The 2,868-nt window shown below is 52.8% G+C and overlaps 1 long non-coding RNA gene across 1 annotated transcript; it reads right to left on the bottom strand.

The window, feature by feature from the left end:
- Positions 1 to 297: 297 nt before the first annotated feature.
- Positions 298 to 2,793, bottom strand: LOC131501186 (uncharacterized). The gene is made up of 2 exons (XR_009256680.1): positions 1,358 to 2,793; positions 298 to 881 (listed from the first exon to the last, which is right to left on the bottom strand). It is a non-coding gene; the product is annotated as an uncharacterized LOC131501186 (long non-coding RNA).
- Positions 2,794 to 2,868: the final 75 nt, after the last annotated feature.

Genomic DNA, 2,868 nt, shown 5'->3' on the forward strand with positions numbered 1-2,868 from the left:
GGCAGTGGTGGCAGCGGCCCAGCAGGGTATAAACTGAGATCAACACCAGATTCCCAGCTCTCCTGCGGGGAGCAGCTTCTCTGCAGAGACCTCAAAATCTTTGTCCCAGTCATGACGCGGTTGAGCCACTGAAAAAATGGAAATTTCTACCCCTAAAACTCTCTGGACACTCTGGTGGTGTTTTAAAGTCAGAATTCTTGGCTTCTGACAGATTGAAGTTCGTTCTAATGCTGTTTTCCAGGGCCCAGCCCAATGCCCCCTTGATGAGCAGCCTCAAAAGTGTGCAACACCATGGGCTGTGGAGGCCAGGGGTCAATTATTTTTATTTGCTCATAAGAAGCTACAAATCCAATAAATGGTGGATGAAATAAGTAAGAAATGTCTTTGCATCATGAAACAAGGATCCTGGGGAGGGCTACCCATGGATGTCATCAGAAATCCAGATTATTTCTACACTCCTACTCTGCCATCCTTGGCATGGGGATTTGACCTCATGGTTACAAGATGGCTGCTACGCCTCCAGGTATCATACCTGGACTCCAGACAGAATTAAAGGGCAAAATTTGAAAGGCTGAATTTGCTCCAAGAGCTTCTTCCTGGTTCTTTTCGCTTACACGTCGGTGGCCAAAACTGGTCACTTGGTCACTTCTAGCTGCAAGGAAGTCTGACGAGATGAGTGTTTTAGCTTTCCATTCTCTTTGGGAGAGAAAGAAAGCAGGTCGGGAATGGCTCTGGGCACCGGATGCTCTCTGGCTGCCAGAGACAGGCAGATCTGGCAACATCACTTACAATGACCTTGCACAAAGTATTCCTTTGAACTTCTATTTATTCACTTGGAAAATGAGGACAATTACAGCGCCTCCCTCCCAGAGTCGCGATGCCTGGAATACAGAAAATATCGAATACATGGTAAATATTATTTTAATTATTACAATGGGAAAACAATATTTATGTAAAAGGCAGGCAGCAGACCCAGTTAATATATTTCTGGAAAATTACCCAACTATCCCAAATCACACAGAAATGTATTCCAAAAGTCCCTGTAGAGGTAGCTTAGAGTTCTGCTTGAAGAGGCCTGAGGGTGAGGTGGAACCCCTAACCTGCTTCCCTCCGCAGCCTGTAGGGGAGCAGAGCAGGGGAGGAAACAGAAGGAGAGTGTGACCGGGGGCGGGGCGCTCCCAGGGCCATAGTTCTGAGCCTGCCTGGCCCCTGCAGGACTCATGACCGGATGAGACAGCAGAGTGACAGAGCCACAGGAACCCAGCCGCCTGCCTGGCCCACCCTTACCACCCCCCCCTCCCCCCCCCCCCCCCCCCCCCCCCCCCGCAGAGCTGGGACCCTCCCCACCCCCACTCACTATGATGCATTTTTTTCTTGGAACAAACAGATGAAAGATGAAAGAAAGCTGGGGGCGGCTGGTCGGGCCACTGGAAACATCTCCGAGCAGGAAGCAGCAGCTGAACTGACTACCCTTTGGAGCCGCGGGCTGCAGCCCTGGTTGCCCTGGGGTTCCTGGGGTCCCGTGAGGATGAGAACCGGAGAATGAGAAGAGCAGGCAGGCTGAACTCCTGGGGAGGAAATTTCCAGTCTTTGCTCCTCTGGCCCAGGGAGTCCCAAGGGGTCAAGAGTGGGAGAATGGACGGATCGACCATTGGTGCCCCCAAGACCATTCTGGTTGGGGCTTGTCTCCTAGGAGCCCTGTCACCGCTGATCCTAAGGAAGGGACGTGGGAAGTGTCCTGGGGTCGCGTAGAGGCAGCAACCACAATCCGTGTGGGCCGAGTGGGTAGACGCAGTATCCGGGATATTGTAGGTGCTCCAGAAAATCCGGGCTGGGGTGGCAGATGTCAGGTGCCGCTCCAGGAAATGCACACAGCCACTACTGAGTTGGCTGGATGCCTGGCCTGACTCCCTCTGATGAGCGACCTCTGTCCTGCCACCTCCCCAGCTGGCCCGCCCTCCTCTAGTGTGCCTTTGCAGCAGGAGAGCCAAAGGGGGACTAGAAACAGAGCATCCTGACCGGTGAGGTCACGCACGGCCTAGTGAGCATACATTGAGCACCATCTGTGTGCACGGCCCTGGGCCAGAAGGGGTCAGCGCCCCAGCGTTGGAGGCTGCCAAAGGTCTGTATGCAGCTCTCGATTTTCATTAAAATCTGCTGTTTTTCATCTCCGGCACGTTCTTCTTAGGAGACGACTCATGGAGTTAGTCACTCAGAGAGACACAAAGGAGAAATTAAATTAGGAGTATTCCTGTCCTAATGGCAAATCCAGACAGACACCAAGCAGCTGGCTCTCTTGGGGAATCAGCCTCCCCACGTGAGGTTGGATTTGGGAAAGAAACCAGAGGCTGTTAACTGACACATAGGGCCTCCTTCTGGGGCCTGTGGGCTAAGCTGGGACAGGGGGAATAGCGTCCATCCGTCCATCCCTCCCCCTACCAGCCCCCACCCATCCCCAGAGCCTGACCTATAACCAGGTTTGACTCATTTATTTGAACTTCTCATTAACCTCCAAGGTCATTCATGCCTCAGGCCCTTTGCACTTGCTCGGCCCTCAGCCAGGAATGGGTTCTCCCCCAGATCTTCACAAGGCCCTTTCTCAGGCTTTAGCTGTCAGCACAAATGTCATGACGTCCTAACAAAGAGTGGTCACTCAACCCCTATGCCCTTTCTCCTGTTCTATTCTTTACTCACACTTACCTTGAGACGTCTCCTTCTTCGCTGCTGATTTGCTCACTGTCCTCCTCCCTTCACCCGGGAGCGGGTGTCGTGACCCCAGTACCCAGAAGGAACGTGCACAAAGAACCCTATCTGGCAGATCATATAACAGAGGCCCGGAGGCTAACAGAGTTGCCAAAGTCCACAAAA

Source organism: Neofelis nebulosa, chromosome 18 (assembly GCF_028018385.1).
Source record: "Neofelis nebulosa isolate mNeoNeb1 chromosome 18, mNeoNeb1.pri, whole genome shotgun sequence".
In the NCBI taxonomy this organism is placed as follows: Eukaryota; Metazoa; Chordata; class Mammalia; order Carnivora; family Felidae; genus Neofelis; species Neofelis nebulosa.